Source organism: Mus musculus, chromosome 4 (assembly GCF_000001635.26).
Source record: "Mus musculus strain C57BL/6J chromosome 4, GRCm38.p6 C57BL/6J".
Lineage (NCBI taxonomy): Eukaryota > Metazoa > Chordata > Mammalia > Rodentia > Muridae > Mus > Mus musculus.
In genome coordinates this window covers 84,069,929-84,093,796 of record NC_000070.6, presented here as the reverse complement: position 1 = coordinate 84,093,796, position 23,868 = coordinate 84,069,929, and the positions used below count along the sequence as shown (strand labels likewise).

The 23,868-nt window shown below is 44.1% G+C and overlaps 2 long non-coding RNA genes across 2 annotated transcripts in view; one reads left to right on the top strand and one right to left on the bottom strand.

Annotated features, from left to right (window-relative positions):
- Gm33410 overlaps positions 1-21,328 on the bottom strand; it is a 28,962-nt gene extending 7,634 nt beyond the window's left edge. Inside the window, exon 1 of the long non-coding RNA XR_390687.4 lies at positions 21,085-21,328. This is a non-coding gene — a long non-coding RNA (predicted gene, 33410). The remainder of the gene's footprint in view (positions 1-21,084) is intronic.
- Positions 11,874-21,402, top strand: Gm33480. Its single transcript, XR_390688.2, has 2 exons — positions 11,874-16,869; positions 21,064-21,402. It is a non-coding gene; the product is annotated as a predicted gene, 33480 (long non-coding RNA).
- Positions 21,403-23,868: the final 2,466 nt, after the last annotated feature.

Here is a 23,868-nt window from a genome sequence, read left to right as displayed (position 1 = left end):
CTAGGTTGGCATGGTGTGTCCCAGTGGACAGATTCCATTGCAGAGGTCACTCCACTGTACCTGGGACAAAAGTAGAAGTAGAAGAAGGGGCAGAGGTCATGGTCTTTAAGGGCACACATCCAATGCCTAACTTCCTTCCAATAGACCATACCTCTTAGAAGCTATAACACCTCCCAGGACTGCTACGAGCCAGTAATGAGGCCTTCAACACATAGATAGCCTTTTCGAGACATTCCTGGTCCAAAGTAGGGCACGCTCCTAAGTTAAGTAATAGCTTGTGACTCCATCCCTTACTCAAGCAGAAGAAAGGGTTTTAGTTTTTTAATGGGCAGCCAGCTCATTTGAAAGGAGTACAGCTTGAAGCTTGAAGTTTTGGTCTTGAATTAAACTCTGCCAGTCTTGACTCTCACATCTGTAACATGTGTACAAGTTTGAGACTTTACCCTTGATTCACACATCTGCTGCACCTACCCCTTCAACTCAGAGAGCTGGCCCCATGGGACTGGACTGGGTAGGAGTATTGGAAAGCTGTGTGTGTGTGTCCCTCCACATCCTTCTAGTTTTGGGATGGTGATTACAGGTGCCCACTCTGCCCTTCGGTGCATTCCAATACCTGAAGAAGCAAAGGTCAATTTATCTTGACGGAAGCAGTCAAACTGAGGACTAAGGCATGGGATTGAGGTAGATGGGGTTTTAAGGGAAGATCTTCCAGATAGTGAAGCAGTCTCTAAGGAACGCTAAAGAAGCTGGACACAGAAGGAAAAAGAAATGCCATCTGCTTTGCCCACTGTGAGGTGAGCTCGTAGAGATGCTAATCTCTCTTACTGCAAGGCTTCTCTTTCCTCTTAATTCTATCCTTTTACCAAGTCTGCTCCCTGCTCTTTTCTCTGAAAGTCTGTCCTGATCCTGGTGTGGTTTAAATCGGTCCACGGTTTTCCACATCTGGTGACAGAGTAGTGTCTTTAACAGAGGCATCCGCCATCTTCTTCGCCAGATTCCCCTCAGTGCCTTCCAGTCACCTTGCTCCTGGCTTCCACCGCCTGGCCTGACTCCTCCACGTGGTGTCAGCCTCCTCATTAGGCATGCTCTGAAGCTGGCTGGTGTCAGAGCTGGCCAGTGCATCAAAATGCAGGGCATGCCGTAGGCTCCCGGGAAGCTGAGGCATTCTGCATGAAATATGAAGGCAGCATCTAGCCCAGGGGAGACCCAGGGTGGGTTTAGTGGGATAGCAGCAAAGGTGGCTCCTGGAGTGGGGGTTCTGTGGTGCTGAGAGATAAAACGGGCCTCTACCACATATTTTAGAGGCATCTTTCTGTGGGGGAGAGGGAAGCAGGGAGGGGCATCTGGCTTGTGTATCTCTCTCTGCTGGGCAGCTCCTGACACTCGCTCCTAGGATGCATTCTTTCTGCATATGCTCACAAGCTATCTGTGATTGCGGTGATGTGCCCTTTTGAGATAGGCAGCGAGCTCCCTCTCCCGCTGTGCTCATCACTGATTCCTGAGTTTCTCTTTGGGGACAACCTGGAATCACAGGACCCGTCCATGTGGATTTCAGAGTACCTGACAGTAAGAAGCATAATAAAAAGTAATGATTGTCCTGCAAGCCCTTGGGATGCTTGCTGTACACCACCTTGGGCCTGTAGAGGTTAAGCATGCTTAATAAGAGGTGGCCCCAGATGGCCCAGAGCCTGTCCTCATTGCTCTAGAATCTCCTTGGTTTTGTCTAGGGTCTGCAAAGATATCATAAGGCAAGGGAAAAAAATTTCATGACCTTCACAATCATAAACGTACTGTGTGTCTTGTACAGACCATGGAGAAGTGATCTCTTGGTGCAATTACACAGTGTTGTAGGGGGGAGTATTTGCAGATCTCTACCTACAAAGCAAAGCTATAGCAATATTTGTCTTTATATAACCAAAGTATTGGATATTGCAGGTACTGGACAAATACTGAGTAAGTTATATTTGGCAAGAGTTCCTTATTAGCCCACATATCCAAGTCATGCAGAAGCATGGATACTGGTCTCTCCAAATACACACTTTTAGAAAAGCCCCCTTTCTCAAGTCTACACACATGGACTTTTGTTTCACCTTAAAAAGACCTCTTGGGTTATGAAGTCCAAGGTCTCCTTAGAATTCAATGATACCTCAACTCTAAACTTCTGAAGCCCTCCTGAAGCTGTGATGAGAAGGGCAGATGGTAAGAGCTATAGGTCCTGCTCGCTTCTAACCATGATGGAATTGGTCTGCATGCCTGTGTGTCAGATGGATGTGAGGGTTTCTTTAGTGAACTCCACACTGCCTCCTTGAGGACAGATTTGTGGACAAGTGCTGTCTGCTACATGTTTTCAGAGACTCCTTCTTGGGGTGGTAGAGTATCCTGTTGTACTACTGGTTGGGTATGCTTATCTTACATGAGGGAACCTACAGTAGACAGAATTCTATTTCATGGCTTTCTATTAATTGAGCAAATGCGGGCTTCTTTGTGAACTAAGAGGAGGCTATGCTTCTGTGTGGCTCCTCATGCAGCAGGACTCAACTAAAATGTTGACATTTCAGAAGACCCTAAGCTCCAGAGACCTGCCTTATTTACCGTTGTATCCCATGGCTTGGACATTTTCTAGACCAGAGTAGGCACCATCTGATTGACTAATGCAAAGAAATTTCTATCACATGTCCCTACAGTCAGTTACATGTCCAAGGTAGGACAATTAGAATTTTTCCAATGTTTGGTGCACAGATGCAAAGACCAGTTGTCTCTCTGCTGACTCCTAAGCCCCCCCCCCCCTCACACACACACACTCAGATAGAGGAGAGAGAGAGAGGAGAGTAGACTTAACAATATAATCTGATTTTTGTGTATTTAGCTTCAGCTCAAGAACTAACCAAAAGTGTCTAGACTATGGGAACCAATACATCCCTTATTTATTTATTTGCTTAAGTTACTTTAGAAGCGAGGCTTCCATCACTTAAAACTGAAAGCAGTCTGACTGGTACACTTGCTTCTTACTATCCTATCTACCCTCAAAGCTCTTTTTCACATAATGCTAACAGCTGCTGTTTTCTTTACATTCAATGCAAGTGGATCTTCTAAATGGCTCTTTCCACACAATGGTCTTCTTGCCCATGCCTCCTCTTTGCCTTATGCAGAACTGCATTTAATCTACATACTGGGGGCAGATGTATTGCTTCTACTCACAGACCTAGAGAGAAGGAATTCTTCAAATTCCTGAATGCCATAGTTCTCACTGCTGGTAGATCTTACAACTCTACAATACACTATGCTGTGCCCACGGCCCACATTCATGTTATAGCCGACCTGGGGAGGATCCACAGCTCTGACTTAGCTCTACTGGCCAGCTCTCAACTGTAGGTGGCTTGTTTTATAAGAATGGAGCTGGACATCTAGAAGGCCAGTGAATAGTGAACAAGAGAGGGGGAAAAAGCAAAGATTCTGCAGACATACTGCCCATGGCTTTGCACACCCGTGGGTGATAGGTCCAGACTCTAAGGCTGAAAACGGTTCATATGTCACTTGCCCAGCAGTTGATATATTTAAGTGACAGAGTGAGTCTGTATAAGTGAGTGTGTGTGAGTTTTCTCCTTCTACTGAGTTGCCTTCTGGGGCCATATTCTGATTTGCTTTGTGTGGTCTAGACCACTCACCAGCACATTGACCACACAGTACATTCAAAGGTGATAGCACCGTGTTTGTCACCACTTTATACTAACATGAGGAGGGACTGTTATAAACCACCCCTTCCATTTGATGAGAAAATTGCTCGACACAGAGGTGTATACGAGGGAGGTTTGGAGTCCAGTGTCCTTCCTCTGCAGCCCACCCAGCCTCTGGGGCTAGAATGTGGCTGGGAAAGGCATTGTGTTCCCAAATAAGCAGGATGTCTCTGGCTGGGTGACAGCTCTTGACCCACCTCATTTTTGTTCTGCAGGTGTTGGAAAAAGGATGTGACCATCCCTAACCCTCAACAGGGAAGGGTGGAAAATGCTTCACTGTGCATGCATGAGGGTGTACATGTGTTTATGTGTGGTCCTTGGAGTAAGGGCTGGGAAGAGACCAGCCTGCAAAACAATATTAAGAAACCGAAACATTTTCCACTGAGAAATAGAATTACTGCCCCGTGGAATTCTTACCCAGCGTGAGAAGTGAGCAGTAACCCCTCCTTTTCATTAGTTAAACAAAGAGGTCTATTTTTCAAATGAAAACTTTCAGCATGGAAAACAATGGAATTCCCAGGGCTTTGTTAGAAGCAGGATTCTCAGTACACCGATTCTCAGTGCACCGATAAACATGTCTATGTGGATGTTCAGCGGCAGAGGGTGCCGGTGATACCCGATCAAATGATAGAACAGGTCTGGTAAAATGGATGACCAAGGACTTAGCTTCAGGATTCCCAGAACAATCCCAGGTAGAAAGGCCAACAGAGAGAATGATCCATGACCTGGGAAGAGGTCAAGTGTTCTGGAGAGAGAGAGACAGAGACAGAGACAGAGACAGAGACAGAGACAGAGACAGAGACAGACAGAGACAGACAGACAGACAGACAGAGACAGAGAGACAGAGAGAGACAAAAACACAGACAGAGACACAGAGAGAGAGAGAAAGACAGACACACACACAGAGTACTAATATTTTCTGTAAGTCCATTAAATGATCCCCTTTCTTCCTCCAAGGCAAGCATCTCCTTCTGGTCAGAAAATAATCTGCCAAATTAAGCCCTGCCTGATTCAGTAGGGTGTGTGTTCCAGCTTGCTGAACTCCTGGCCTTCAAAGTTCTTCCAAACAAAAACCATCTTCCCATCAGAGGCATGGGGTAATGCCACGGCTTCTCTTAAGGTGTTCCCGGGCACTTGCACCCACATGAGAGCAGCTAAGAAGGTGAAAGCACATTCTAACTCCATCACTTAGAAGTGTGTCCTGGGCTTTCTCTGGGCCTCTCCTTGCCCACCTGCAGATGGGAAGAGTAGTCCTACTTACAGCGCAGTTCACATGAAGATTAAATGCAACAGTGCTTACTTACAAAGCACTCAGTGCCCTTTCTAAAGAGAGGAAGAGCTTGATTGAATTGTGGCCATTGTTATCAAGTTAAAGGGACCTGGCATATGTTCACAGGCCGAAACATTTTAAATTAATAAATATCATTCTTTGAGGTTTCCACTTTCTCCATCTTGCTTGCAGAGAGCATGTTGTTTAAAAAAATAAGAAGCAGGCACAAAATAGGAGCTCTTCAGTCGGAGCTTCCTTCTCTAATCAGTCTGCGAATGTTTCGGGGAGTGCTCTATTTAACTTGGCTGGCCCCGAGTTTTGCCGTGAGTAATATGCTGGGCTTAATTTCAAACTCCACGCAGCCAAGATCACTGGATACTTGAGCTTCCCCAAGCTGAGTTGATACAGCTGCTCTGCCCCTGGTCACTGGTGAGCTGTCCCTGAGGATCCCAAAGAGTCTTAACATAAACAGGTCAGTGCGCGTGGGCCACCGCAACAGTAAAGGGCATGGATCGTACAGAGGAGCAACCATGGGAGGCAGAACTGGGAGACCGGGGGAGCTCAAAGGCAGAGTCAGGAAACACTGAGACGGAGAGAAGATGACAGACAGAGTGGAAAGGGAGGCCTCTGTGAGGCTTGAGGAGATCAGCGTTGCCCGAAGAATCCTGCAGTCAGGGAGTGCAGGAGGTGAGAAGAAGGTCCGCTTTATGATGCTACCATAATAATAAACGAAAGGTATTACCGCTTTGCAAGTGAGGATTTCTGACACCAGTTAGATGAGACGATGGATACTTGCCTTTTAAAGTATTGAGTATGGCTTTCTTTTAAACACAGGCTCCATTACAAATAAAACTGTAGAAACCAAATTCAATTTCGACATGCCGTCCCCCAGAAACTTAGCTCTGGTATAAAACAAGGCTTGTCAAGGCCGTGGAGAACTTAGTCTGTAGAAGGAGGGACAAGATTCGTGGACAAATGGAGCAGGTTAATTTGAGGCCAGTGTAACTTCAGTGGCAGCCGGGTTGGCTCACAGGTCCAGGAGGCTAATGACTACGGAGTGCTCACTTTCCAGCTAGGAAATGTCTCCTTGGCTTCTGAGGTAGCAACACTCTTACCTTAAAAGGTTTGGATTGATGATCTGGGCCTAATAAAAGTGGATTCTCCAGTCTGTTGGGAACAACAATCATTTCAAAAGTGAAAGATAATGAAGATGTTCTAGAAGCAATATGATTATGAATATACATTATAAATGATAATTACAGTTCACCATTTTGGCCTTCAGAGCCTCCCAACATTATAACCCAGTGCTGGTGATTCATCTTCTCTGTTCCCTTTTGAAGGAAAATTAGTTTCAAACTATAGATTTTCCCCTTTGGTCTGATTTGCGGTCAGTTCTGATTGAATTCTCCATCTCCTAAATATAAGTGTGGCATGGGGCTTTAGGTTTCGGTATGATCTGAAATCCGGGAGCTTCCGCATGCACTCGGCCCCTGAATTATACCTGGCTGGGCAGCTCACTTGGTCGTCTCAATACTATGCAATCGCCGAAGCACCCAACATTGTCACAGAAATAAAATTCTGATGTATAGATACACTTAAAGGATCAAATATCACAAAGCAACTCTACTTCAGACATGCAAGGTTGGTTTAACATAGAAATCAGTCAACAGAATTCATCAGAGTAACAGGATAAAGAAAAAATCATAACCATCTCAAAATATAAATAAAGAAAATATTTGATAAAACAGTATATCTTCATAATTAAAAATCAATTATCTAGTTGTGGCAATATTAGAAAAGAATACCTCAAACTTGATAGCATTTTAATAGTATTTTAAAATGAAATAATAGTATAAATACATTTAGCAAGATTTATGAACCTAATATCTGAATATGCAAACCTTACAGAGAGTGTTTTTTGTTTATTGTTTTCCCAAGACTTAAGCAATTTACCACGTAAGTGGGATTGGGAAAACATATATTGTAGAAATATTAATGATTTTCGAATTGATCTATTGCTTCAGAGTAATACCCATAAACATTCTAGCTTGTTCCTCTCCTCCCTTCCTCTGTATCCCCCTCTTCACTTCGTTTCTTCTTTCCTTTTTTTTCTAATTTGTGAAAATTATCAAGCTAATTCTAAACTTTATATGGAACTGCAAAAGATAAAACACAGTCTAGACAAAACCTAAGCAAAGGAAAGCAGAAAGTTCAAAGTTCAACGGTCCTTAAGGCAATGCAGAGTACAATCAGAGACACCTGGACTCATGGCGCAGACCTGAAAGTCCAGAAACAGAGCTCTGGATGAAGTATCTGATGTACAAGGTCTCACTCAAGGTTATGTGCAAAGAGTGGTCTCCTAAGGAAATGGTTCAGTTATGTGTATTCCTCAAAGAAAAATAATTGACTTGTGCCTATCTTACACCATTTTAAAAAGTCAATTATAGATGGATTTTGGGCCTAATGGGAAAAATTTAACAATAAAGCTTGTAAAATATGAAATAGAAAAATAGCCTCATGACCTCAGGGTGCGTTGTTCTAAACAAGCTGTAAAACTCATCAACCACAAGATGATTTTCTTAAGCCATTTTTCTTCTTGAAATTATGAACTTATCATGAATAAAGAAAAAAATAACCACGTGATTTTAAAACTTAAAATGGGTGGGAGCTACACTCATCTGTGATTGTGAGTAGGTATTTACATTCAGTTAGAGATTATACTGGTTTAGGAAACTAGCAGTAATAGGCTCTCCTCTCGGTTCCATGACCTCTCCAGCCATGAGGAGTTGGACAGGCTTATAGTGCCAGGATATAACAGCCACCACTGCACCTTTGGGGATGTCCTGCCTTGCTGGTCACTGTCCTGTCCATAGACATCACTGCTGGGGAGAGCTATCAGATGCTTTGCTTCCTTAGCAGTTTGTAGAATCCTTTCCGTACCATGAAAGGTAGTGCTTCATAAGGAGACTCTAGGTCATACCCAGATCAGTTCCCCCAAGCCCTGTATCCTAAGTGGCTGGTGCATTTAACAATAATCCAATATTCTTTTCCTGGAAGACAATAAAGCAATGACAGTAACCTATATTGTTTTAGAAAGTCTCTTGCACTTTGCTGACCAACAACTAGAAAGGAGTTCTTTCATGCCTGGCACTGGGGTTTTTGTTAAATAAATCCATGGTTTGGGGGAAGCATTGCCACACCTACTGGTATAACTAATACGCATATACAATATTTACGAATAATATATATATGTAATAATTTATATGGGCTTTTCCAAACATCCTTAGTGTTATTTATCTCTTCCCTGTCTCTTTGTTTTTTCCTCCCCAGGCAAGATTCCCCCCACCCATTTTCCTGTTTCTCTTTTGTAACAGCTGTGTCCTGCTATTTCTCTCTCTGGTGCTCTTGTATCTCCCCCATGCCACCCGTGCTATAACTGGTTTTTACTTTCTTGCTATCTACAATTGTTTCCAGTTATATACTTGCATCTACAGAGTCAGACTCACAAATAAGAGAAAGTGTGAAAGCCACACTAGTCAAGATGCAGAGACTGTAGGGAGCCTTCTCCCAATTAATACATTTACAACAGGACCACGATCTGTAAGACCCAGGGACCATCACACAAGAAGGTGTGGAGAGATTATTAGAGCCAGAGGACGAGGAGGACCAGGATATTTACCACAAGATTGTGTGTGTGTGTGAGAGAGAGAGAGAGAGAGAGAGAGATCAACATTAGACTTGAAGAGATCGGAAGGAACTGGGTAAGAGAAGGCTAGGGATGAATATTATCAAGAAATTCTCAAATAAAAATAGTTTTAAAAAGTAAAATGCAAGTACGAGAAGGTGTTTTATAATGTACATATTCTAGGGATCAGATGATGGCTCTGCAGATAAGGTGCTTGCTATGTGTGAGAACTAGAGTGTGCATCCCCAGAACCCATGTTCCAAAGTCCAGGTGGACCCCTGTGTGCTAAGAGGCCCTGCTGCAAGAATAAGTAACTGTGGAGTAGTCATTCAGTCCTAAGTGAATGCCCATTCGTTCATCCACATCAGACCCCTGCCCTGAAGGCTCAGGGATCATTCCAGAAAAGGGAGTGGAAAGAGTGTAAGAGCCAGAGGTGGTGAGGGTCTACCGTGAGAGGTGTTTTCTGGATACATTCCAGCACACACACGTACAGACACACACACACACACACACACACACACACACACACACACACACACACACGTACATGTGCGAAACCCCACAGTAATTGTGACAGTGTGCACAAGGTCTGTGCAGCCTCAAACCAGACAATATCCCAGCATGAAGTGGGGATGGGGGCACAAATTCCCATCCCCAGTTGAGGAGGTATTGGCAATGCATAGTTTGAGTGAGGGCGGGAGCACATCTTCCTTAAGGGTGTAACGTTGGGGTCTCCTGCTTCTGGGCAGGGCCCACATTCAGGAGTTTTTGGATAACAAAATTGGAGTTAGTGGGTTCAAAAGAGAAAGGGACACAGTGAGTGGGTAGGGAGAAGGGTTAGATTTGGAAACTGTGCAGGCGAATGCAATCAAATACAAATTCTCAAAGAATTAATAAAAATACTAATTTCAAAATGAGAGAACCTACCTCAACACATAAGCTGGAGAGAAATTAAGGAAGATAGCTGGCATTAACCTTGTTCCTGCTGAAGTACACATGCACACATGCACATATGCACACTTGCACATATGCACACATGTACTTGCACACAAAACACCCATTTGTAAGTATGCAAATACTTCTTATAGGTAGAATATTTAAATTTTTCTTATGTAAAACAACAATAGATAATACATTAATAGTGGACAAAATAATTGAATAATCTCTTCAAAAAATAAAATACCTCAATTTATTTAAAAAAAAATTGGAAAACATTGCAAATTCAGCGGTCCAGCCAGCTGCTGTAAATCGGAGGTAAATTGACAACCACGAGGATGTGAACCAGCAGGGATGTCACACTGTGAGCATGAAGGTTGCCAGGTACATCAGCAAAGGATCTGCGGTGTCTACTAAAGCTGATGTATGTACACCATATGACTCAACCATTCCTCTAGGAGCAGCCCCCCAGAAATGTATACAGACACCAAGAGATATGTGCAGGCATGTTCATAACAATGCCATGTCTACTAGCAGAGGATTGGAAGCCAATCAGCAGTGCAGTTGTATAAACTATGTATGGACACATGGAGTGAGTGTTCTAAATCACCGAGGATAAACAAACTTCCTCTTCCTGCTTAATACCGTTACAAACCATAAATAAAACATTAAATAAATGGAGGATACAGTAAAAAAAAATATTGTATGGCTGTGTGTGCCCTTCGAACACAGGGGCTACGGGTCTGTGATGTCAGATGACTGGAGAGGTGTGTCTGCTGGAGAACGGGGGTGATGGAGAGAGCTGAGGGGCAAAGGCGCTATCTTATGGCCACATCAGAATGGTGGAGATGTGGGGTGGGCTCACACCAAACATCTATCAAACTATAAACTGGAAACCGTACCCAAGTTAAAATTAAATGTGTGAAGCTCCCAAATCTCTACTAGCAAAAGCCTTGGGCTCGAGAGCCTGTGCAAGTTTCCCTGGGACCCACACTCAGTTTCCCAGGGTGCTTTGTCTTGGTGGTGCTGAGGCTGACTGGACTCAGTTTTATCTGTTGACGTGGCTCCTCCCCCTCCTTCTCTACCCTCTGCTTTTATTCTGAACATGGTATATTGGTCCCTACCCTTCTTCTTAAAGTTCGCCTCTCCTCTCCACGTCCACTTCAGTATTTCACTAACAAGTGTCTCACATTAGGCTAGTTTTTTTCTTTTTTTTTTTTTTTCTGAAAATAATTTGTTTAATGGCCTGATTGAATTTTATTGCTTATTTTTCACCCACTCCCTTTGTTTAACTTATTGCTGTATAATAAAATTTCCATTATGATGAATTATTTCATCATTACTGTTAGATGGTTTAGTTTGCCATCTCTATTTCCCTCCCCAGCTGACAAGTTAAAAAAAAATCCCTCCCCTGCCTTTCTGCTGAATATAGTGAGGGTGTGTCTGGGGAGTGGGGGTCCTTTCTTGTTCTTTTCCCTCCAGCTTGAGTGAAGAAGCAGATGATCTAACATTCAGTGGAAGGGAGAAGAGGATTCAAACATGATTACTAAACTACATGCTTCCCACTTGCCCAAAGTGGTTAAACAGACCGCTTCCCTCGAAGATTTAGCAAAGAAGCCATCTGACCCGTGTCTGCCTATGGAACCATTTGGCCTTGCATTTAGTTGCTTATTTTTTAAAAATCCTCTCATCCTCAACTGGAGATGTTGAAGAAACCAGAGACTTGGTACATTTTTTTTTTTTAAATCCATACGAAGGTTTTGGCCAGGAGTTTTTCAAACACTGGAATAAATTTTTAATTTGGACTTTGATATCCAGACAAGCCCAGCTCATGCTCTCTTGGGCCTCCTTCCCAAAGACCAGACATCAAACAGACACTGCTCACTGTCTTAGCCGAAGCGGCAGAAAGGCACACAGCAGCCTGGTCAACAGAAACTGCTTCACATGCTGCCTGCCTGGGCTGGACCCTGCTTGCTGCCTCAAGCTCACCAAGGTGTCCACTCTGTGGACCCTAAGCAGAGTTCTTTCACCAAGAATGAATGATGCAGACCATGGTGCAGACGGTGCTAGGGAACACTGCAAGTCCACCTAGAGACCCTGTCTGCAGCATTCTCAAAAACACAGCGTAGAATCACAAAGAGGAAAAAAAGCAAACAAACGCTATGTCATCCGACTGTCTTTGGTTCTCTCTCTTTGTTTTTCTCTTCACTTCCAAAACTGGCCATCCAATTTGCATTGTAGAAGACATCCATAGGCTTATTATAAATGAGACCCCCCCCCCACTGCCTCCAAGTGTAACTCTTAAATTAACTTTCTGAAACTCAACTGGCAAGATGGAGAGCGAAAAGGAGAAAAAAAAAGAGAAAGGGGTGTGCCGTGACAGGAACAGACGTGGTTCATTTCCTGTCAGGGCCCTAGATGAGAGAGTGTGAGGGACTGAAACTCAGCGCCCAGCATTCCCCTAGAAGAGTGACCACCCCGGGGCAGTTACAGTCATTTCCTGTTAACTGTCACCTGAAATAACCAGTTGTTGAAATAGCATCAAAATGTCGTTTGGGGACTGTCTAGCACATTTGTGTTTCATAACGAGATACAAATGACTTTGCAGCAGTACTGACAGGGTCCTCAGAAGAAATCATTTCTATTCTTATCATTTCAACTCACTTAATGTAATTGCCCTAAGACAGATAGGGGGAGTTGACTATTGGTCGCCCAAGGTCTTGGACAAGTCCCCAGGTTACTTATGAGAATTCACTGTAGTTCTGACCTAATTTGTGACTCTTCTCTAAGGCAGAGGGGCAGCTATCGACCACATCCCAGGAGAGTCTATAAGGGAAAGGTAACTAGTATACTTATGAAGTCTCCCAGGATTCTCTACCTTCATAATGTTGCCTTGACTCTCAAGTGGTCTCTTGCAAACCCAGGTGCTAATGTGTGTTGTTGAGGTTGGGCTCATCTGGCTTTTATACCAAATCAAATATTTGTGTGCCTCCAAAATTCATGTTGAAGCTTAATTCCAATGTGATAGTGCTAAGGGGTAGACTCTTGGTGATTATCAATGAAGTCTTCTGCTTCCAGAATTAGTACCCTTACAAAGGCCTTGAAGGAGGGAGTTCACTTCTCCATCCCTTCCCTCCCCTCTACCATGATCTTAACTGACTAAAGGAGACCATCTAAGGACTGTGAGGTTTCACTTGATACTGACTCTTGCTCCTCGATTTGGAACTCTCAGCCTCTAAAACTGTACAAATACATTCCTAATATTTCTATATTACAAAACCTTTTGTCCTGGGCTTCTATGGACTTTGTCATTTGTGCATTTCTCCAACCTTCCCCCAATCCTTCTCTCCTCCTTGAGCAACAAATAAAGCTCAAAGTCTCCCTTGCATTTCTGGAGAGGGCAAGTTCCTCTATGTACTCAACGTCTGAGAGTCACTCCATCCTCTGAGCTCATTTGTGTACTGTTCTTGTTCTATCATTGTTCTCAGTCTTTGGTCATGTCTCCTGTTTTCTCCCTCCAGGGGGCCAAAACACCATTGAAGAGGGAGTTGGCAGCTTCCATCTTCGTATCTCTACCATCTGCAGGCAAACCCTGTGAAGACTGTGTCCGATGACTACCCCACCCTCAGTCTTAATTTTGACTCCTGTTACCTCTAACCAGGTCGCTCTCCAGACTGTGTGTCCAGGCTCCCCTGGCCCACTTACCATCAGTACATAATGGCAGATAGTCACTCCCAAAGGACAGATCTCACCATTCTGTTTTAAAGTATCAGGTGGCCCCCTGCTGAAATGCATTGGTCTTCAAGACTCCTTACTCTTGCCTGTGGCCCACAGAAGTCTCCATACATTGAGACCTTCAGGCCATCGCCTTGTCAAATCTTAGTATGACCTAGCCTTCCATCATGTTTGTGCTGGTGGGTATTCATCTGCAATTACAAGACCAGTTAAGGTATTCTTTCAAAGATCTTTGCTAAAGGACCCCAGTCCTGCTGGTTTTCTCATGCTTTGTATCCCTTCTTCCCAGGGCTATATTATCTGGACTATATCCTCACCATATCTTACTTAAACTTTGTCCATTCCATCTGCCAATACATTTTTGGTATTCACTACCAGGTATTGGACCCACATCCTGTGGTGAGAATCTGGCTTTTAGTCACAACCCTGCCCTGCCCCACCTGTGACCAAGAATTACATCCCCTGACTCAAGTATCTGCTTTCAACCTCTGTAAATAGAGAACTGGCTTTGCCCAGATAGGCAGAACTCTTACCCATTGGCTACTTCCCCAGAGCCTCAATCCTTGACCATTTCTGGAGATGCAATTTCAGGCTGGATAGAAGGGAAGTGTTTGCCTCCTTCCTTAAACAATATTTGATGGCTAAATGGAGAACCTCACAGATACTCACCCCATTGACAGCAAAAGAAGAAAAGAAGTAAATAAGGAAGTTGGAGGCAAGGAAGGAGAGGAGGTCTGAGGCGAGGACAATGTACCAACACCCAGGACCATGAGAGTGAGGCTGAGAGGAAAAGGTTTAGGACGATGACTGTGCCCCACTTTCCTTATAGGCAAGAGCCCAGACTTAACTGTGGTCAGCTAGGCCTGTGGAGAAGGAACCTTGGACATAGGCCTGCAGCTTAGACCTCACTCCTAGGGGGTGACGAAAATGAGGTGGTTATTTGTTTTATGGAAATGGCCTCCACGAGACTCCAAACACCAAGCGGCAGTCTGCAAGGCACGAGGCAGGCTTTCCTCTGGGTGTGAGAGGATTTCCTTGGTTTGGTGGGATGCGTTTGTTTTTTAAAGGCGCCTGTTTATTTTCTCTTCCTTTAATGTTATGATTTTTTTTCAGACTCACGAGGAGGAGGATACATAATGTACGGCCGAATCTGCAATCTCCTATTTTGTCAGCTGCTTGTGTTGATTAGAAGTTCAATACAGAGCCTGTGATAAAACAGAGCTATGTTCAAAGGATCTTGTTATGTTTTTAAAAGGCTGATCTTGGCAGAAAAGATGTAGCATACAGGCAGGCTGCCTTGCTATGTTCCTCTTCTTCCGACAGGGAGGGAACTGAGAGAAATGTTCAGTGTTTTCTGGAACCTATGGGATCTTTTACACACACTTAGCTAAGTCCCCCAAAAGGAACAAAGTTCAGCTGAAATGAGAGGGGCCTGGGGCTGTTGGTGGGACCCACTAGCTGTCTCCTCCTGCAGCTCTGACTGACAGGCTCTCTGTGAGACATCAGCCTAACTCAGAGAGGAGGCCATGAAGCAAGTAAAGTCACAGAGCTCCAGGAATTCCACACCCAGTGATTCCCCAAACTCAGCCAAGATGCCATTCTAGCAAGATCCCATCCAACTGCCAGGAACCCATTGCGTTAAAGACCAGGGATCACTCAAGGGTCCCCAGAGAGGTGTCAGCAGTGCCCACCTGCTCCTCACCCCACCACCCTTCTTCCTCCCAGACAGCTGCTTCCTGGCAGCCTCCAGTCTCTTGACTCTTACCCTAAAGGAGGCTGAGAAAGGGATTGCGTATGTGAACATCAGGCTAGCCAAAGTCGCTGACTTTATGCAAAGCAGGCAAATGCAGTCAAAACACTTACAGCAATCAATTCGAGTTGTTGGGTAAAGTTTTTTTTTCCATGTCCCATACATTATTGAACAGTTAATTTCGTCTTTGTGCCTGCAAGACCTTCCAGCTCTCAGATGACAGCTTTATCCATTAAGGAGCAAGCGGTGACAGCCTTACAGTGAGAGCCTTGCCAGTCCAGCCTGCCGGGAGGTGTGCTGGCATCACCACCAAGAAATCCTGGGACATATCAACATCTTAATCAATATTCGAGAGTCAATTACTGGGGAAGTGAGGGCTTAAGCAGGAGCTGATTATGAGGTTCACGTGCAAATGGGGCTTGATCAATAACGAAGCAGAATCGCACAGGTGCCATCACAGCATTCCCCCCACAACAACATCCAACTCCCTAACCCCTGCAAGAAGGCCCACATGACCTCTTCTAGCATCTTTTCAAACCCACCAGCCACCAAGTCCACTGGAGCTAGCTTGGTTCATTTCCTTGATAAGTGTACTGGGAATGGAGAAAGCAGGGTTTAGGGAACACTCAAAGGCAAATTTATTGTTGGATACACAAACTGAGCCCTTCTGATAGGCTATCTGGAATCAAGACTTCCTCCCCATGCACATTTAACTGAACAAGTCCTCCCACTCTGTCTTTGTGAGAAGAGGCCTTGTAAAGGACGCTGAGTCTGAGTCTGTTGTGTTATCTTTTCCTTGGGAGATACAACGGGATGTCCAGGCACCCCAGAGGGTCACCTAGGACAGACCAAAGCACGATTGTATCAAAGACAAACTTGGCGAGAGCAAGGAGCTTACTGGGCTTTCTCACAGTGCATGGGTGAGGATTATCTAGGGGAGCATGGATGACCCCCAAACAGTGGCATCACTACCAAGTCATACCCCCATCATGGATGGCAATCTCACGGAAGTTTCCTTATGGAGTCTATTTTCAATTAACCTTTTACTTCTCATAGATGTTCATCTCTCCCCAAATCACTTGAAGCTGGGGAAGATGTACCAGCTAGGCTCCTGGGTAGAACTGTCCTGACAATTGCTAGGGAATGTCAGGGGCCCCATTGACATTCCCATAGACTTGGCTATCACAGTATTGTTCCACTTTGGTTGTCATGGCCATTCAAACTCCAAGATGACATCATGCTATATCTAAAAGAAAAGTCACTATATGTCAAATATCTTGACTCCCTTCCTCCTCTACTGCATCTGCAACTTCCTAACTGGCACCTGGGCTCAAAAGTGTCTCCTGAAATCTATATTTGATTGGCTGTCAGTAAGATGGATCATCCTGGGTAACAAAATCCAAACTCCACTTTATGTTTGCAAGACTTCCTAAGATGTGACCCCAATGAAGCTCATGATATTATATGAATTTTCTTCCTTAAGCATTAGCATGCTTTTTATAACTTCATAATGGCTTTCCCTTCCTTTGTTACTTAGAGTCCCTGAAGCTGTCTCTAATTCCCTGGGTAAGAGCTGATGATACCACAAAGTGTTGGATTGAGGTTTGTGTCTGTTTTCAAGATGAATGTCTACATAATTGTTTTCATCGTGAGAGTATCTGCTCTATGACAACAGACCTTGGAAAGCTGTTCATGAGGGAATTGAGCATATCTGGCTTCTCTCCTTATAACTGAAGATATTGTCATCATTAAAATCCAGGTGGGTCCCCTTGTCCTCCAACTCTGTGATGTCTCCATATCTCTTTACTTTTTATCTGTTTGAATCTGCTTACAGAATTCATGCCCTATAGGAAATCTTCATTTACATAATTACTTTAGCATACAGGTAAACTGTAGTTCAGTGTCCTGACTTTCCCCTGGCAGTGTCTGGATGCAACCCATGTACCAGTTCAGGGAGGACTGGGCAAAGTCCAGATCAGGGAGGCTGCAGGCCTCTTATCCCTTTGGGGTGTTAGAACTTCTGGGACAAGCAGGATTCCGGTCCAATTGGGAGTGAGTGCTGAATGGCAGAAGGGCAGGGGAAGAGAGAAGGACTTCTTCAGGAGTCTTAGTGTTACATATCAGTTTAGGGGAAGGACTTCACCATGGTTATCTTTAATGAAGCAGCTCTCTAAGATGATCTTAGCTTGTTCATATTTCTCTAATGGGGATGGGCATGAATGTATACACTTTATTCAGGGTGAACAAGAGACTACGTAATTTGGGAGAAGGGTGTGAGACTATCCAGGAAGAGAAAGTTATTGGCTGAAGGTTAAGGCTATTTAGATGCCTCATTAGTATGAAAAGACATTCTAGGTGCTATGTTACATGATTGCCTGCCTGTGGTCACCACAGTTGAGTGTCACGGTTATGTGCTCCAGAGCAGGCATAAAGGCAGGGTGGGAACAGTTTTAATCCTCCTGTCTTAAATCTCTGAGATTCCCAGGATTTGAGCATGCTCCACCTCAACAGTCCTTATGCCTATCTGGTAGCATGATCCAGAAGTCCTACAGTAGACATCACTGGAGATTTGGAGAGAGGCCCATTTATACTCTGCTTGGATAGTTCTCATCTCATTTCTGAGCTCTCACCCTGGGAAGCCAGAAGTTTCTCCCAACTGCAGCTTCAAGCAGCCACTACTTGGAGTACACTCTTCAGGTTATTGCCTCAAGTTACCACTTGCCTTGCTTGTTCCACAGCTTTCTAACCATCCTCAAGAGGAATTCCTGTACAAATGGCTAAGAGAATAGAAGGGAGCTACATTACAGTTAGTTGTCTACACCATCTTTCTAATCATTTATTTCTTTGGGTACTTCATAGCCTTTAGGATACATAGTAAGAAATAGTTAAGAGCCACAACAAAAATAGGAAATAGGCTGAAACAAAATGACAACCTTTCTCCCTTTTCTATAAGTGAGAAGCATTGCTGGGGGGACTTTCTGAGCCAGAGTTGGAATTCAAGATTTCGAAGTCCTACAGGGCATGGATAGCATATACCAGTTTGATAGAGGGAGTGCTTCTAGTGTGGTAGGCATTCTTATAGGATGGGTATTGCTGCCTCAGAAGGGCAGAGGCAGGTCTAGAAGGAGAGAAGGGGCCATGCTGGTTCACGATGACTCTGGGTAACTGTCACGTAGCCTCAGCAAAGTAAGAAAGGAGATCAGGACTTGAAAGACAACAAGGACTGAGAATGGCCCTGATGCTGGTGCCCAGAAAGCTGAGAGAATCTGTACAATAAGGATTATTACATATTTTCTCTAATTCACTGACAAGGGTATTTGGACAGGTTATATTTAGGAAGAGTGAAGTTCTAGGCTGGAGTGAATTGCCTCTGCATCTGAGGACTGCTGCCTCAGGTGTGTGGAAGCTGACAGAAAGTACAGGCTGAGTGTACCAGAGAAGATACGTCAAGGCATGGAGGCAGCTCTCCTTTATTATATACCCACTTTTGAAAAGACTTTTTCACGTTATCTTCACTACACCCCTATGATACATGTGTCATCTGCACCATCTCATAAGTATGGAAACTGCAAACAGATTGGTGACTTGCAAGTTGGAGCTACAATTCTGACTGGTCTTTGAAGGGTGTGTGCTAAATAGAATAATACTACTTGATTTCTGTGATTAATGATGAAACATGGTCCTAAAAGGGTCTAAAGTAAGTCTACATTGTTGGGATAGTTATACTTGAACATGAATTTGATAGAAAGTACAAAACTGATCCGTGTCTCATCTACTGGTTGCAAGGTCTTAGAGAATGAAGAAAAAGTACCCATGAAAATAGCAACCCCATCATCACTACTATTTATGGGATTGCTATATGCCAGGGTCTATGCTGAAAGTTTATGTGAATTCTATTATTCTTTCCAATCACCCAAACGCTTCCATTCTATAGACAGGAAATGAGCTCAGAGAAATTAAATAAAATTTCCAAGTTCACACACTAATCAGGGTAGAAGTCAAATTCAAGTCTTCTTTAGTTCTAGATGTCCTTAAACTTTTGACCTGAAGGAAAGATCTGAGGATTTAAAGGAAAAGGTATGGTTAGGCAATTTCTCTTTCAGAAGATGCAAATGTATAGACATGAGACAATTTTAATTAATATTATAGATGGAATTATCTCTACATAAATTTCTCTCCCGAGTGTAATATTGTTTAGACTCATTTTGAACAAATATTTATTAGGCTCTACTGTGTACTAGGCAGTGGTAGACAAGACACTCTTGACTGTCTCCAAGCATCCCAGAAAGTCAGGTAGTTAGGACATCCCTATGAAAAATTCTAAGAACTGTGGGGACTCAAAGACATTAATCTAGTTTGTGGTGATGTCTGAGCAGGCTCATTGAGGAAGACATGTAGAAACTCTGTTCTTGATGCCAGAAGTCCTCCCTGTATCTTTACTTTGACATAGAAACTCCTTTCTGTAATAACTCTAGAGTACGGCAGAAAAAGAGATCTGATACCCACATGAAACAATGAGAGACATAGGTTTCTCATAGGTTGATGAGTTTGAGAGTTTAAGAGGCACTTCTTAGGACTAAATGTCAGAGTAGAGAGCGTACGGCATGAGCTATGGAGAAGAACAGATGAAGTTCTGAAGTGAGACCCGTCCTCCACAGCTTGACACTCTGAGGGCCTCCTTGGGTTGTTCACTTGCCATTGTATCTGACCTTATCTTCGGTCTATAAAGTGAGACAGGTAAACATTACATATACCTCATAGAATTTGGATGAGTACTCCATAGCCTATGAATTCAAATGGAGCAAAGCAAATGGCACGTTTGAAGACTTTTGCTAACAGAAGTATTAGGATTAATACAGGAGTACTATTGTTGCCATTGAGGAAGAGGAATGCTTGAAAGTGGCTGTAGTACTTCCCATGTGGGTGATGGAGAAAGGGTTTGTTAGGAGGTAGATTGGATTTGGGGGTGAAACCATCATGTTTACATAGCTCACGCTCAGGAGATGGACACGTGAGATCAACATCCTAAAGTCAGGCCAGCATGGAGCACAGAGAACTCATGTCTGAGACTATGAGACTAGATAAGAGAATCCAGAAAATATAAGACAGTGGGACAGAGAATAAGATGCTGTGTGTGGGCAGCTGCCTGATTTCTGGACCAAGACAAACAAACCAAGACAACTCTGCTCCTGCAATAGGATGTTGTGGCTCTCAGGTTGCCTTAGCCAGTCACTTGACACCTTAACAGCCTGGGCTAAAGGAAGGCTGCTATGTGGGCTAAATTGTACATGGTACTCTCATGAAAAGAGGAAAGTTCCTGTGATGATTCACTGAAAGTCCTTACACCAGTTATTTTCCATTCCTGCTGTGATATCCCTGTATACCTCAGGTTATGACATAAATATTGTATGAAGTATAGAGGGTTGATATAGTATTGATCTCAACACTAACTGGAAACTTATTTTTTGTAAAGAATTTGTTTTCTCCTTGTGAAATTATAAAACTTTAGACTAGACAAACAATGGAATTGTCACATTGAAATATGTTATGCAGTGCCTTCTAGGGTTACAAAATACTTAAATATTTGTAAAATTTCCTGTAAACTTGATCTTCCAAGTCTAAAATTGGGCAAAGATTGGGGATATAACCCTAAGCATATGAGATATTCAATACACATGTCATCTTCCCTTATATGATAGTGGTCAAAAGGTGGCCTATAGACATGGTGGAGTGAGTTGTCTGAGGTATTTCCAGGCTAGGTTAAACTCTATGAATAGGCTAGGAAAGAACAGAAATTCACATGAAAGCAAGACTCACAAAGAGATTTAGAATGAAGACTGGAAAAATATTCATGCTGGACAACAGTTCCGGGAGGCAAGGACGGGGAGGATGACCATGGCTCATTAATGGCGTGTAGACACTACTAACCGAGATCCCTTCTCTAACTGTGCAGAGTATAGGGAAGCTTTCTCACCTTAAGTTCTGGCAATGTCATCCGGAAGACTGACCACTCTCATGCTCCTGTGCTCCACAGTGTGTCTTCTTAGGAACAAGAAAACAGTAAAAGACAAGGCATGAAAAGGTCCAAGTGATGTGGACCGTGTACTTGCTGACCATCTCCACAGAGGTCCCGTGCTGTCTCTTCATCATCCCTGTGGCTTAGTAGTTGGAACAGCTTTCGGGAAACCAGGCTCTTGGTACCAAAGACCATTTCTAGCTCAAACCCATGTCCTGAGTTTGACAGCCTTCATTTTTATCCAATGGGGGTGGGTAACACACGAGGAAAAAAAAATTGGCCCTGTAAAGGGATCCTGAAAGAATGACATATTTGTCTATGAAGTATAAATACGAACAGCCATGGAGATATGGCCCTGTGGTGCGAGGCTTGCGCTCTGGCAACATTCATCTTTTGCCAGGAAACCCTAGATTTAGTACCTGAGGGACTGGAGTTTCAAATACCTTATACTTTTTTTTTAATACTCTGCCAAGAATTTAAATTGGTAAAAGCTGGGGACTGACAAAACTTGATCCCCAAGAGCTTTTCTGGCACTGCTTTATCAGAGACTACGGTGCCATTATTTTTATTATAATTATTATTTTTTTCTTTGGTGGGGTGAGAGCTCATTTATAACCCAGTGACTTCTACTCCCAGTTGTATTTTTTCTTAAAAAAAAAAAATCCCCAATGCTTAAATAAACAGAGGCTTTGCCTCTTGCAATGGTGTTAGAGGCTGTCATTGGATTTACATGCAAGAGGTTTTCAAGTCCTTTCATGTCTTTAGATCAAATCCGACAGACTTGAAAGGAGGGAACTAATTTTAGGATGCCTACTGCCACCAGCAGCGGCTTCTCATGCATCCGCACTCAGCCCTTCCACCCCTTTGGTCCCCTCCATGCCCTGACCGCAGGCATTGCTGCTCAGGAGTACCTTCTGCCTTAGTCAGCAACGGCGTTGGGTGTGCAGAAACAGACAGCAAGGAGGAAGAAATGCAGGTTTGTGCTCTGCCATCATTTCTTAGCCGTGGAACTTTAAACAAGTGACTGTCTTGAAGTCTAATCTACAAACTGACCATTGGATTTGCATCTGAGCATTGCTAGGAGAACGAAGTTAAAACAGATGAGGCAAAACTGCCTGATAGCATGAGTTCTCCGAGTGACCATCTGGTCTACACACAAGGACAAGGAGAAAGAAAGGAGGGGACACCCTGAAACAGCTCCGTGGGGGTGCCTCCCAAGGTTAGGGCCTTGACATAGATGTTTCTAGCCAAGGAAACAACAGCCACCACAGGGGCATATAAAACAAGAAGGTACTATTTACTGCACAGCATCTTTGCGGTCCTCAGTGCTCCCTGCAGCCATATTCCCCACTCTCTTCAGACCCTTGTTGGATTTTACCAGCAAGCAATTGCCAGGGTCAGCTCACCACTCCCTGCCTAGGGAGGCAGCAGCCACAGCAGCCAGTGTGTTCTCCGACAGACCTGGCATGTCCGAGCTGGCTGGAAATGACTGGAGTTTTATTATACAATTAGATCAAGTCTCTTAGGTGTAGTAGCCCTCCTTGTACTTAGAAGAATAGATTAGCCATTAGGACTTTGTATATTTTTCCCAGTAATTGACACCACATCCCATTTTCCTCGCCAAGGGGAAAAGAACCGCATAAAACAATCATGATTTGGGGGCCAGAAAGCAGGGGGGCTGGGGCGTTCACCTTGCAGCCATCTTTCTGGGTCCATCTGATCTACTTCTTTCACCCAGCTTTGAATCTCTCCAGAAGGCAGGCAGAACAAGCTTTGTTTTGTTTGTTGTTGTTTTTCCATTCCACGGCCCCTCAGGCTCAGACTCCCTAAGCACTTTGCTAAGAATAACCCAGGCATCATTTGCCACCAACAGACAGCAGCCAATTCTGGGCCAGAGCCTGGACATTCATAAAGACCCAGTGCAAACAGCTCCATTTTCCCCTCCCCATCCATTCCAACCTCCTCATCCCTCTCTTTCTTCCTTCCTCCCCTCCCTCCCTGCTTTCTTCCCTCCATATGTTTAGCTCCCAGGCTGTTCCAAGACAGGTCCATTAGTCACCGTTTCTGGAAGTATCACCTTTGCTGGTCAGGGAAAGGGGTGTGTTCGTATTGGAGACCCTTTGGTTTCCTGAGCTAAGAAACGGGGGAAAAATTGGACCCAAACCTCTGGTTTATTTGTGTCCACTTCTTTCCTCGTCTGCTGCAAGTTTAGATTTGCTGAGAACAGGAAGAAACCCATCACAGTGAGCAGTTCCAATAGGAAAGAGGGGAGTCACCTAGGTAGGCTTTGCCTGTACTTGGCATGGCCTGTGTTTACAAGGGGCCTCCATCTTGTGTTTCAGCCAAAAGCAGACACCTCAGGCCAGGCAGGCTGCATTCACACAAGCAAAGTAAACAGATGTTGTCAGATGTCTGGTCAAACGTTTGTTTCCTTTGGTCATGTCCTCACAGTCTAAGCTCAGATTTGAGCCGCAAGGCTGGGTGGCTATAGCAGACTGTTTTAATGTTCTGCCCATTGCTGCAAAATAACTGGGAGCTAAAGACCCTTCCCAACTGCAGCTGTCTCTGCGCCAAGGATTCATGGCCCTCGGCACTTCCCTAACCAGACCAGGGTGTGCAGGTTCCCAGTGCCGACACAGGCCAGAGCCATTCGCAGAGTAAGGTATGTGGCTGCTGCTACCACCCGTCTCTTTCTTCCTGGATGGACCATCAGACAACACAGGCAGCAGCGGCAGAATCAGT